This window comes from Eulemur rufifrons, chromosome 2, assembly GCF_041146395.1.
Source record: "Eulemur rufifrons isolate Redbay chromosome 2, OSU_ERuf_1, whole genome shotgun sequence".
Taxonomy (NCBI): Eukaryota; Metazoa; Chordata; class Mammalia; order Primates; family Lemuridae; genus Eulemur; species Eulemur rufifrons.
Genome location: NC_090984.1, coordinates 17452216 through 17466058, shown reverse-complemented (window position 1 = coordinate 17466058; position 13843 = coordinate 17452216). Strand labels below are relative to the sequence as shown.

Below are 13843 nucleotides of genomic sequence, written 5' to 3'. Positions count from 1 at the left end.
GGCCCTAATAAATGATGGGACTCTGGTGACAGAAACCTTTTCCCATTCGTAAATACATATCCCATGACCTAAAGCTTTTGACCATTGCAAAAATAAACCTGAACCATGAGGATTTTATTTTGTAGAAAATCATGGACTGTGTGTCACTCCTCACTATTTACAAACACCCTGGAGCAGTCCCTGTAACAGTGTTTACTTAAGACACACTAGATGATGGAAATATAAATTAATGAATACATCCTCATTTTCTGATACCCTCCACAGAAAAAATACAGACTACACATCCTCCTGCTTTCCCTATTATCTTCCTTGGTGTGGATTTTTCCCCTCCAATATCTTTTATACCAAATTTCTACTTTTTATGTTAAAATCTTCATTTTTTAAAAACATCTCTTTTCCCACAAAAATACATGCAGTGGAACTGCAAAGACTTATTTATTGCTTCTAAGCTGAGAGCCTACCATGCCTTGATTAATTTTGAGGCTATTGTTTTTGTTTTGAGCTTACAATGCCTGGTACATGACAGAGGCTCAAACATTAGTAAGGAGCAGAGCATGGTAGGCTAGAAGGACTTGTCTTGAATCCTGATCCTGTCTTATATCACTTCCAAACTTCGTCATGGGCAGGACTCAGTTAACTCACAAAAGGAAATGATAAAAGTGTCTACGTTATAGTTTTGGAGAGTTCACTGAATTTATGTATGTTAACTGAATTTATGGGAAACAATGAAAACAGTGGCAGATTTATAGTAAGCAATATTCAGCTGTTTACATAGAAAAGTCAGCTCCTGAGAACCGCAACCTGGCCTGGCATTCACTCCTTAGTCATGGTGTTCTGTTGAACAGAAATAATTTTTCATGACACCAACATCACAGAGGGCCAGTAGGTGATCATGATGGAGTGAGGCAAAAGCAAGAGTGCAGGACTGTTCTCCCTTCTCTCGCTTGCAGTTCTCAAAAATAACCAGAATGTACTGGGAGTGCAACATCCTGAGATAAGGGTGGAGCTGGCTGGAATACTTGAGTTCTACTCCATTCCCCCCACCCACCCCCAAAAAACACAGGATGTCATTTAATGCTTTAGCCCAGCGTGTCACGTTTCCCCTGAGGTATATGGCCTGGGACCAGCCACCTTTTGGGGTCCTTAGGTGTGGTATAAGTGAGGCATGTGTGGTTGAGGCTGCATCTGCTAGAGAGAGCCTTCTGAGCCTTGAGGAATCAGCTCACCATGAATCCTAGGCCTCCCTAGTCCCTTTCTGCCTATCGATATGTAATAAACCTGCTCCATGTAACTTACTACATGCATGGGTGTCCTCACTGCACTCAGACAAGCACAGTGAACCCGCTTCACCAGTGCTATGTAATTGTGTCATTGCACAGAACAAAAGGAATTATGCAAACCACAAAATGATGAACTATTCCCCCACTCTAGCTAATAAAACTGGCTTCTGCTTCTTTACAAATCAGTTTTAGCTCAAGTCTATGCTTCCTGGCTTCTAGACAAGAACTATTAAAATTTCCAATCATAAAATTATATTCACTTCCTGTATCAGAAGTTCCTAAAGTGCATCCTCGGGCTCAATGATTCAGTAGGTTTGACGGATCAGAAAAGCTGTTAGACTCATGATTATGATGAAAGGACACAGATCACAATCCGTAAAAGGAAAGGCCATTAAGGTGAAGTTTAGGAGAAATGAGGCAAAAGCTTCCAGTTGTCCTCTCAGTGGAGTCAAGAGGCACTCCTGGCAATGTGTGACAACTTGTGAAGTGTTGCCAATCAGAGAAGTTCATCTGAGGCTAGGTGTCTGGGGATTTTATTGGCGGTCAGTCATGTAGCCATGCAGCATCCAAATGACTGACATTAGCTAGTCTCCAGCTTGTCTCAGATCAAACACATACCGCATTGTCTATGGCCTCAGGCATATTAAAACAGGCATTTACCATAAGTCACATTGCTAGGATAATCTATCTGGTCAAGGACCAGTGCTTTCTATGGAAAATGCAGGGTTTCATCAACCAAAGCCTGCTGAATTAACTTTAATGTAAACTTCCTGACAACATCCAACCTAGTGCAAAGCCTGCTTCCTTGAAGCCACCCCAAGTCACCTAAGGAAAGTCCAACGTAACATGCAGTTTCTGAGATGTCCTGTTGTTCCCCATGCTATGCAGTCACATTGAAATAAGCCAACAAACCCAACTTTGTTCATCTGCAAGTGTGTTTCTCATGGTTTCTATCTGGTGGGCATTGACATAACCAATATGTAATCTTTTCTTTTTATGAATAAGTCATTTTAATGAGAAAATTGTTTAACATTAAAAGAATTTTTAAAATCACATAAAAAATTCAAAAACATTTAGCACTATGGCCTCAGACCTAACATGTTGTAAAACATAAAATTACAAAATTGATTTGACAATTCATAATTGTATTGGAACACTTTGACATATCCTTTCTCAGTACATGAATAATAATGTTAAAAATTTAAGTACAGAGCAAGTATAAAAACAGTTCTGGGATTTTTCTAAGAAATATATACAGAACCTTGTGTTTGGCATATAAAATGTAGATTATTTTCCAAATTTAAAAATGGTAATTACTTAACACATATCGAGTTTATTGTTCAGAGATGGCATTCAGCTCTGAATAACAGAAAACTCCTACAATCTGCTTCATATATCTACAAGATGTCTATTACTCATATGGAATTGTCCAGAAACAAAAAGTACACGGTAAATACAACCACTCAACATTGCAATCAGGAAACAAAGTCCTACGTGTTTTCTGATGCTACAAGTGTAACTTTGAGGGTGGAGCCAAGAACACAGGGCCACTAGACACATGGAAGAAGATATTCAATGCACAGATTAGACCTATAACAAATTTGGTAAGAACTAGACAAAGGGGAGTCAGAGCAACAGTGATAGTCACCAATCACAAAAGTACAAACAAGTGGCTTGTGTGGGCATTGTGGAAGGATGAGCATGGAAGTAGATCTATGTCAGAAGAGTTACTGGAAATGTCTGTCGAAGTCACCAACAATGGAGGTATGATGTTTGGTTTGTGGACATCCTTTATTGGTGGGCCCAGAAAGCAGAAAAACAGCTGGAAATGGGCACCTGTCAAGCCCTTATGCACCTTGTATGTTTATCTCCCTGTATGGTAGCTCCAAAAACTAAGTATGATATAGTATTCATTTCTGCTTTCCAGATCTCATGCAAGTTTTGCCACTGGTCAACTTGCAACAATATAGGGAAGAGAGTCTGTGAAATGTGGAATATGTACCCATGTTGAAAGGGTAATCTTGCACCATACATCTACTCTAGATTTTATCATCTTCAAGCAACAAGTTCTATGTTTTTAATACAAAACTTTGTGTCCAATTCTCAGCCAGGAGCTAGGATAAACAGACAACAGCAAAAGAGGAAAATAAGTCAGACGAGGGTGTCCTCATTCAACAGCCTGGTGTTTAGCAGTTCTTCCCAGGACAATGAAATATTGTGCCTAGTAACTAGAAAAAAATACTGAATATACATTTTTTAATACTAAAGACTAAAAGCGTCACAAATAGTGTGTTAGAAAGGAGGAAAGAGAGGATAAGTATCAGATATATAAATTCCAGTATCTGTGATGTTAGGCCAGAAATAAAATCCTAATGATACTGAAGTATCATTAACATAATAATTACATGTGTGGAACATAATGAAAATTAGAAGTAAATAATCCCAACAGTTGCATATTAGCAACACACTTCCAAAAGACGAGTCTGAAAAACTTTATATAGCAAATAGGACAATTTTTGTGTAAGTAATTCATAATTAAAACTATATATACCAAAAGTTATATAATTTGACCAGGTATGTAATAGAATGGTGCCCCCCAAAAGATATATCTATCAAGAACCTGTGAATGCAACCTTATTTGGAAAAAGCATCTTTGCAGATGTAGTAATTAAAGTTCTCAAGATCATGATGGATTAGGGTGGACCCTGAATCCAATGCCTTATAAGAGAAGGGAATAAAACTCTTAGAGGAGAAGGATATGGGAAGATGGAGGCAGAGATTAGAATGATGCATCTACAAGCCAAGGAACACCAAGCATTGATGGTAGCCACCAGAAGCTTGGAGAGATCAGAGTCTCCCTGGGACTGTCCAAAACAAACCAAACTTAATGACACCTTGATTTCAGACTTCTAGCCTCTAGAATTATAAGAGAATAAATTTGTCATTAAGCCACCAATGTAGTGGCAATTTGTTATAGCAGCCCTTGCAAAGTAATTCTTAAAGGAATACTTATCTCCTAAGTGTTTTTCTCAAACAAAATCGGAAATAATGTGCTATTAGAGGCCTACTTTAAGCATAAGGCACTAATAAAGCCAACGCTATATTTAAGACCTTTACAAAAATTTTCTAACCATATGAAATTTGTTGTGTACATTAAGTAATCTTCATGAAAGCTTTCCCACATTACTTACTAACATAGGGATTTCCCTCCTGTGTAAGTTCTTATGTGTTTTCTTAAGGTTGGGGACTACAGAAGGCTTTTCCACGTTGCTTACATTTAGATAGTTTCTCTCCATTGTGAATTCTTACGTGTCTTTGTAAGGATGAGAGTCTACTGAAGGTTTTTGTACATTCCTTACATTCATAAGGTTTCTCTCTACTGTGAGTTCTCAAATGTCCTCGAAAAGATGACGACCAACTGAAGGCCTTCCCACATTGTTTACATGTATAGGGTTTCTCTCCAGTGTGAATTCTCACATGTGTTCTAAAGTATGAAGGACTACTGAAGGCCTTCCCACATTGGTTACATGCATATGGTTTCTCTCCAGTGTGAGTTCTCACGTGTCCCTTAAAGGATGAGGGAGAACTGAAGGATTTTCCACATTGTTTACACTCATAAGGCTTTTCTCCAGAGTGCGTTCTCATGTGAATCCTAAGGTCTGAGGGCCAACTGTAGGCCTTCCCACATTCCACACATTTATATGCTTTCTCTCCAGTGTGCATTCTTGCATGTATGATCAGGTAAAAAGAATGAAGAAAGGCTTTCCCACATTCCTTACATTCATAGGCTTTCTCTGCACTATGAACTTTCATGTGTTTTCTAAGGGAAGAAGGAGAAGAGAAGGATTTCTCACATTCTTTACAAGAATAAGGTTTCTCAACAGTATGAGTTTCTCTATGGGTCCAAAGGTTTGAGGGAGATCTGAAGGTCTTCCCACACTTTTCACATTCGTAAGGTTTCTCTCCAGTGTGCGTTCTTATGTGTACTCTAAGTTTGGAGAAGTATATAAAGGCTTTTCCACATTCTTTACATGCATAGGGTTTCTCTTCAGTGTGAGCTCTTACATGTGCCCTAAAGGATGAGTAACAAATAAAAGTTCTCCCACACTCCTTACATTGATAGGGTTTTTGTCCATGTTGAGATGATGCTACGTGACTCTTTAGGGATGAAGTATTTACGATGGCTTTTTCAAACTTATTGTTTTCGTGGGATTTTACTCCAGTAGAAAGTCTCTTATGCACATTAAGTTTTGGAATCTGGTTGAAGGTTTCTCCGCATTGATTTCTTTCATTATTTTTTAGGGCTATCTCCACCACGTGACTTCTGTTGAAAAGAGGAAACATATCAATTTTTTGTTAATGATTTGTTGATGGCTATTAATGATTAATATGATTACATTCACCATTTCCAGTGAATGTGTGTATCTTTAGACCTCTTGGAATTGTTTCAAAGTGGTATGAGCTGAATACTCTGACAGAGGGCTCAACCACAGGTATCATTTTCAGTGTTTTCTTAAATTGGTTTTTTTTTTCTTAGTAATTAATTACAACTGAACTATGTCTCAATCCACATCTGCATCACTTTTATAAAACTGATGAAAATTTTCTGTGAATGCTTAATAGCCGACATATGAACATGCACACACACACACACACACACACACACACAAATGGCATGCCAATACTCTCTCCTGAGACATTACTTTCTCTTACACCTTACATTTCTCTTTGAGGTGAATGTCACTCACCTCAAATGTGTCCCCTGGTTCTTTTGCTGTTCTTCAATGCCATAACATTTCCAGTTTTCTCCTAAAATGAAGAACCAGGAATCATTTTTTATGAATCATAGTATATTCTGTTCACTTCGTATTTCTTTCCCAAATATACAGTGCAGAGGATTTTACCCATTAATTTTAAGTTCTGTGTTATATATAAAACAAATGGTAACAAAATTTACTTTCTTTGGAAAGAACTAGTAGGATGAAGGCAAGAAAATAAGTAGGGAACATGTACATTCCTTTTCAAATAGTGATCCAAAAATAAATTTTATAAGGAAGAATGCACTTTCCAGCAAAAAAGACTTTGAGGAGTTTTGGCTGTTTCAGGAATTTAACAGTAATAAGAACTAGAAGACAAAATGGTAGACAATGTACTGAAAATACTTCCAAGAACAGTGAGACAAATGGGAATACGTATGCCTTGTTGTCAGGAAAGCAACTAGAAAGGAAATGGACAAATGCATCTGCCCAGATCCTAACTTTAGACAAAGAAATACAGGGATGGTCTTTCCCTTGCAACAAGGACATTTTGAGAGAATAGATGAAAATCAAACAATGAAGCCAAGGAATCTGCCAAATTCACCTTCCTTGGCAAGAAGATTCATTTATTTTGTTCATTAATATTTCCAAATGTAATGTTCCTCAACAAGGACTGTTCCTCTAAGGCACAGATTTATAACCTTTCAGGAGGCTAAAGGCATTTAAGAGAAAACGTAGGCTTATGTATTAGTAGTCCATGAGAAAAACTATTAGATGATGTGTTCCATAAGTAACGTGACCCCGTCTGTCTTACTTAGCAGTAAATTCCCATTGTTCAGCCCAAGTTTTGGAACAAGCTCAGTAGCTAGGGGATACTTGTACTCTAAATGACCAAATGAAGGGATGGTGTCATCCTTACCTACTGAGGCCAGGTTCCTGAAGGTCTCCAGCATCACATCTCGGTAGAGGTTCCTCTGAGCATGATCCAGCAAAGCCCACTCCTCTGGGGTGAAGTCCACAGCCACATCCTCAAAGACTAATGAGTCCTAAAACATTGAACAAATTCTGGTTCAGTGAGAAACCATTCTCCGGCAGTATGTGCATGAGGGAGGATGAGCCTGTCAGCACTGGAGGATTGAGAATCACATCATAGCAAGTTCCCACATGGTTCTGTGGCCTCCCGTCTATTCTAAGGCTCCATCATCTTGTTATTTCCCCCTATTTCAGCACCCTCTTCGCAGTGATCCCATCCTGCCTCAGAGATTTACCAGCACCTCTGATGAACTTATCTCTCTGCAGTTTGGCTGTGACTACTTCCACTCTTCCACACTTCCTCCCCATCTGAAGGGTCCAGAAAAGACCACAATACACTGGAGAAATGAAGGAAATGCTGTACAAATGAAAGTTATTTCTTTTCAAAACATCAGTTCCTTGTGACGAAAATGATTTCACCTTCTTCATTTGCCCACGATAGCTCTCACCATGACAGGCAACAAGGGTCAGGCCTGAATGAGGTTTTAATGAATGAAAACACATTGAGGGCCTGGGAGCATTTCTTTCCTTATACCTCCACCAACAACTGGATTCCCAGAGGCCTGATTACGCCCAACCTTCAACCCAGGCTCTGAGATAGATATATTTCCTTGAAGAACCCCAATCCTTATCAACTGACAGGCCTATCTGGTGGAATATTCTTCATGAGAAGCATTAATATTTACTTACTTATGACATTTTTCTATAAAACAGCAACTCTCCTTTTTCTACATCCTCTTCCAGGAGACGGGCAATGTATTGGTAAGTTGGAGTCCAACAAGAGAAAGGAAGCACAAAGATTCAGACCTCACCACAATCCCACATTCAGGGGCCTGGGTGCTGCTAGCCACCAGTTACAGGTGACAGCTCCCTCAGCACACAGACTGTGGCCATGAGATCCCAGAACAGCCCTGTCTCCTGCAGAAAAGAGTGCTCCTCCGTGCCTGGGAAGAAAATGTCATAAGTCCTACTGTAGAAGTAAGTTAATTGAAGTCCAGAAAAGTTTGTGAATTTGCTAAGATTAGAAATTCATAAAGGGATCAGGTAACACTTTCCTCGAAAAGAACATCCACTCCCACCGTCTGAAAATTCAGAAGTATGACTTATATACCAGGCTCCTGGGAGCTCTACACACAGTAACCGTTTCCAAACCCCTTGGCATGCAGATAAGCATAACTCCCCCACTGCTGAGCATGGAATCCGATAGCAGGATCCCCAGAAACCTGGTCCCTTAGAAAACACATCATCCCCTTGGCTTCTATATGAAGGGGTGCCAATACAGGCTGCCACACTGCAACACGGGTGCTGCAATTTGCCTGCAGAATAAACAACCAGTAGAACTAGAATGCTCCAGAATGGGGACTCTGCTTGTGTGGTCAGATGCCTGGGCATCCTTTAGTTACTCTTGGTACACTGGAATCCAAAAGTTGTCTAACAACTTTCTCTCTACAGACAAGATTCAACCAGCTCCTCCACTGCTGTGCGTCAGGTGACATTTTAAAGCCATGAAACCCATAACAATCTCTATCACAACAACAGTAATAAAATGTGCTGTTGAGCACCCCTGTGTGAGATGTTTTGCACATAAATTCCCACACGTTAGCTTATTCATTTATCCTCATAAATCTTCCAAGTATACATATTGTTACAATCTATATGGCAGAAGAAACTTAAGACACCGTGAATTATTAACATGCTCAGTGTTACCCAATTAGAATGTTGCAGGTCTGCTTGCCTTCAAAGTTTAAACTCCTAATAGCTGCGTTTCTGCACATACCTTACAGTATTTTTACAGCTACTACTCCTCAGCATGAATTACAGATAATCTAGGGCAAAAGTCGGCAGACTTTATAAAGGGATAATGCATGTTTAAGATTCTTCTGCCATGTGGTCTCTGTCGCTACTGCTCAACTCTGTAGCACAAAAGCAGCCACAGACAACATGTAGAGGAATGGATGTGGCTGTGTGTCAATAAAACTTTATTGACATAAATAGGTGTCAGGGTGAAATTGACCTGTGGATGATAATTTGCCAATCTTTAATCTAGAGAAATCCCATCCAATAAGAATACAATGCAGGCCACATATGTAATCCATATTATCAAAAGGAGTATTGGAATTAACTTATTTATATTTATACTAACGTTATATGTAATGGTATATTTTATTTATCCATTAAATACAAATGTCATTTCAACATGTACCAAATAATTCTTGAGATAGTTTATATTCTTTTCATTATACTAAGTCCTACACGTCTGGTATGTGTTTTGCACATAGAACCCAGGCCAGTTTTGACTAGCTGTATTTCAATTGCTCAACAGCCACATGTAGTCAGTGGTTGCTGTCCTGGACAGTGCAGATCTAGACCCTGTGGAGACTAGAAAAATGAAACTTCTCTTCAGACATCCCTAGGCTCCTTCTACTGGAGCCCTGTGTCCCAAGCAAGTTGTTTCTCCATGCCTATAACTCTCTGGCTCATTCATTTGTTAAAACCGATTTAGGTGACATTCAGACAGTTCCTACTATGTACACATGCTATAGAGATACAGCACTTAAAAGGAAAAATTTCTGAACCATATGATTCTTAAATCCTTAGGGGAAGGGCAGTAAATCAGATATAATACAGGTAATGGGGTAAGCAGTATAAATAAAACAAAAGAGGGCCTGTAGAGTGAGAAACATATGAGCAAATAGATGTAGTACGGAGTAAAATAAAAACAGTAAAACAACCAGCTGAAGTCACACTGGAAATGGATACTTGAATTTGTTTTTGTTTTTATTAAATGTGACTGCATTTTTCAATTCTAAAGAATTAGAAACAGAGCGTCATAATTCCACAGAAATTCCAGGAAAGGTCTCAAGTGTTTGTCAATTTCACCAAGTCCCAACTGAGAGGCAACAGAATCAAAGGAGATAGCCATTATCCCTTAGGCCAGCCAAGAGCAGAAATATCATTGACTCCCAAAAGGAAGGATGGGCAGTATGGACAGGCTAAAAATGAACTCAAGATTTTGGAAAATGAACAGTAGCATAAAGGAAAAAAGTGTAGAAAGAAAAGTGGAGGGCAAAATTAATGATATAAAAATAGGCTAAATAAATACATATATCTTTTGAAAACAAATTGACAAACCTTTGGCAACTTTCTTCAAGAAAAACAAAGCAGGAACTAATAAAGTTACTAATGAAAAGTATGCTAATTAGGATGTTGCAGGCATTAAACATGACAGGAGAGGAATGATCTAAAATAAAATGTTAAAATCTGAGGACTGCCATAGTATTCAGTAGTTGAAAGAAAATAAAAGAGTGTTTTAAAATATTCACACACAGGAAACAAAAATCTCAAATTGTTTTACAGGCCAGTTTTACTAATTATTAAAGAGATTGATAATTATAAATGTAGGAAGTAATTACGTTTTTAGAGATATGCCAAGAGCTTAATGGTGTAACTTTAAAAAATTAAACATAATATCATTAACAAACATTTAAGTGCAAAATTCTATAAAAGACATTAGTACCCTAAATGGGTAATGAAGAATATGCATAATAAAGAACAACCAGGAGTGTATATTCAGCACAACTTGAATCTATGCTCTTGGGTAAAAAAATAAAATAAAATATTTAAAAAGCACAACAAAGCCCATTTTATTCCAGGAATGCAAAAGTGTTTAGAAATTGATTCAGAAATTACATTTTACCACATTAATGAAAAACCATAATTCATGTCCTTGGACCCAAAAATATGAATGTTATGTCACTATCATTAATAGATATCAAAATTTAATACATTACAACAAGAAGGAATTGGGCTAGTTGGGGGAGAGGGTGCATAAAAAATCTGCAGTGTTAAATGAAAATTTTGAAATAGTAAACAGTTTCTTGTCAAGAAGACAAGGATGGATGCAATGTGTTTATGTTTATGCTACTTTAGGACCCTGAGTTCTGAGGTCCTAGTGAGTAAACTAAAGAAAGTAAAAGAAATGAAAGGTAAAATGAACAGGAGAAGTGTTGAAATTCTGCAGATATTTTGCATGTAGATTTGGAGAACTTACAGATGAATAATTAAAATTTATTTTGCATTTAATGAGGACACTGGTTAAAAGAACAATGCTCAAGAATCCACTTATTTCTATGTATTAGTAAAAGTATTTTAAAAGATACCACTTCAATCAATATCAATATTAAATGCAGAGTCAGAAGTCTAACAAAGGTTTTGTAAAACATTTATGAAGAAAACAATAAAACATTACTGGGAGAAATTAAGGAAGATCAAAATTAATACAGAGACATACCAAGTTCACGGATGGGAAAGCTCTGTATTGTAAGCATATAAATCCACCTACAGATTCAAAGTAATCCCAGCTCATGTTTTCTCAAAGTGCTGATTCTATTCCTAGCTTTTTACATTTGAGAAACTCAATGCCAGGGCACCAGAGTCCCTCCATTTCATCAAAAAGAACTTGAGTGCATAGTATGTGCCAAACACTTGGATGCAGTAAAATGATGAGAAGTAAAAAGCTCTCCTCTTTTAAGGCCTTATGATCTGAGACACTTGGTAAGTCAGACGCTCAAAACAAAATGAAATCATGTATTTTCTGTGGAGGGGATATGTCCTCTGGGGAGGAGGGAGGACAGCAGGAATGAAATATGCAAAATTAATTATGGTGTTTAGAGTAAACTTCATAGAAAAGCAAAGTCTTGGCCCAGAGTTGCAGCGCGTGAAAAGATCCTTCCAGATGAAGGCAAGAGCCAAAGCATGGGCCCTAAAGTGGGAATGGGCCTTGGATGCATGATGCCAGCTAGTTATTATTTCCATTCTACCAAATTATTCCTAAACAATCATATTTGCACACGTCTAGTGTTACAAGTCTCATCTCCTGGGATTCAGCATTTATTTCTGAAATCGAGATAACAGGACACAGAAAATTCCAAATTCTTCCCTCTGCACAGGAAAGTAACTGATATTTTTGTGAATCTTTGTAATTCACCAATCTATCTCCCTCACTCTTTTTGTAAACTTGTATTCATTTTTTCTGCAGCCACATTGGAAGGGACATTTTCTTTATTTTTTTCCCAAGATTCTTTCCCCCAGTGGTGTTCTCAAGGATAAATCCTGGAATCCCATCGGTTCGCTCTCAAAAGACAAGACCAGGTCTCAGAAAGTTAAGCCCCAGAGAACCGTGAAAAAGTAAATTTCTGTTCTTTCAAGCCACCCAATTTGTGGCCATTTGTTACAAGAGTCCCAAGACACAAAGTCACCAACCTCCCAACTGATCGTGTCCCCGCTGTGTGTCTGAAGTGCACTTTGCTTTTCGGGTCGTTACACTCCCTCCCAGGTTTGGGGTCCTCTCGTGTCTTGGTTACTGTTTCCTCCTTGTGTGTGAAAGCCCAGGGCCGGCAGTCACCCCTTACTACCAGCACCTTGCAGGTGAGAGGAGACTAACCACCGTGTCTCAAGAAGGACAATGGGACTTAGGGGAGCACGTTTCCGCGTGCCCCAGCGTTGGGCTGTTCACATGGGGGAGGGGCCTGGCGATTCCTCCCAGCCCCGAGGACCCCCACCAGCCCCGCGCTGTCCTGCGGGGCAGCCCGGCGGGTCCCCGAACTCCGGCAGCTGAGATCAGGACACCAGCCCGGGCCCCGACCCGCCGCGGCTCCGGGATGCCCATCCCGAGAAGGCCCTGAGGGAGGGCCCGGGACTGTCCCCACGGGGCTGGGGGCCCGGCCGCCTGCTCCTGCCGAGCGGAGGGATGCGGGCACCAAAGCCCTGGAGAGAGACGTCGGCCGCGCTGCGCACGAACAATGGGCGGGACCCGAGGCCTCGGGAGCCCGGGGGGGCGGCCCGTGAGGAGCGGGGAGGGTCCGGGGTCCCGGGAGGAGGCCGGACCCGCAGGCCGAACGGTGAGATTCGGGGTCGGGCTCGGGGCACCGGCTTCCCCAGCCCTGGAGGCCTCGGGGAGCCGGGCGGGCCCCGGACCACCCTGCGGCCGCCTGACCGGTCCCGGAGCCTCCCCGGGGGTCTTTCCGGCCCGCGACCTCCCCGGCCCCGCGACTCACCATGTCCCGCCCGCTCCTGGGCGTTCTGGATCAGCTCCGCGGCTCTTGAGGGGAGCGCGCCGAGGACCTACACGCCTGCGCCGCTCGGGGACTGGCAGAGCGCGCGCGGCCCCGGGGGACAGCGACTGCCCGCCCTCGGAGCCTGATTGGACAGTGTTCCAGGCACTCCCCGCCCCCCGAACGCTGATTGGACAGTGCTCCAGGCTTGGACACCTCTGATTGCGCAGTGTTTCGCCGAGTGACAGACGGGCGTGAGATCACGTGGCTAAGCCGGGCGGAAATGCAGCGTCTGGGTTTCTGCCCTTACCCACCCGGCTTCCTCTCCAGGACGCGGACAGTCAGAGGACTTTCCACTCTAGGTAGAACTCGGTCAGGCCACGGGGCGGACAGCGGGGCATCTACCCCTCCGTCGTCCTCCGGGACGCAGGTGTGCACGGAATTCCAGACTCAGTTTCCCCACGGAGTGACCCCTTGTCCAGGGCAGGAGGGGCCAGGGCGGGACTGGACAGGCCACGAGGGCCTGGGGTCCTGCAGGGCCAGGTGTGGGCCTGGGGCTTTGGGGACCTCGGGGACAGCTGCAGGCCCTCCCAGGGACCTTTGCCTACAATATATCAACACCTACACTAAGAATCGATGTTATTGTGCCTTAATGTTTCAGGGAAAATGTGTATTTTCTAGTTTGGTCTCAGAATTTGTTGGTTTTTGTTGTTGTTAGGTG

The 13843-nt window shown here is 41.2% G+C and overlaps 1 long non-coding RNA gene across 1 annotated transcript; it reads right to left on the bottom strand.

Moving 5' to 3' along the window:
- Positions 1 to 5157: 5157 nt before the first annotated feature.
- On the bottom strand, positions 5158 to 13197 carry LOC138402069 (uncharacterized). Its single transcript, XR_011236611.1, has 4 exons — positions 13126 to 13197; positions 6957 to 7083; positions 6029 to 6089; positions 5158 to 5604 (listed from the first exon to the last, which is right to left on the bottom strand). It is a non-coding gene; the product is annotated as an uncharacterized lncRNA (long non-coding RNA).
- Between the last annotated feature and the right edge of the window lie 646 nt (positions 13198 to 13843).